The 331-nt window shown below is 59.2% G+C and overlaps 1 pseudogene; it reads right to left on the reverse strand.

Annotated features, from left to right (window-relative positions):
- Nucleotides 1-40: 40 nt before the first annotated feature.
- LOC104534360 lies at nucleotides 41-169 on the reverse strand (annotated as a pseudogene).
- Nucleotides 170-331: the final 162 nt, after the last annotated feature.

Consider the following 331-nt stretch of genomic DNA (forward strand, 5'->3'; position numbering starts at 1 on the left):
GTTCAGGGTGGCCTGAGTGGCGGTCAGGCTCCTGGAGGCTTTAGAGGATCACACAGAAGAACTTCTTCTCCCTAAAGGGGTTTTCTGAGGCCGGGACGGGGGTCAATAGAGGGTCCTCCTTGGCGTGGGTTTCGCAGTACGCCATCAGGTCTGCTGCCGCTTTTGACACCTGCAACAGAGGGACCACCACATCAGAGCCAGTCTGTGCTGTGGACATCCCACCCTGAGAGGTCCCACCGGTGGGGCTGGGCTTGCAGCATCCCCAGGGTGTGCACCTTCATACCCTGGCAAAAAACCCAAGTGGTGAAGACCCTGCTGGGGCTGGTTTGTC

The sequence above is a fragment of the Mesitornis unicolor genome, unplaced genomic scaffold (genome assembly GCF_000695765.1).
Source record: "Mesitornis unicolor isolate BGI_N332 unplaced genomic scaffold, ASM69576v1 C12876737, whole genome shotgun sequence".
NCBI classification, from domain to species: domain Eukaryota; kingdom Metazoa; phylum Chordata; class Aves; order Mesitornithiformes; family Mesitornithidae; genus Mesitornis; species Mesitornis unicolor.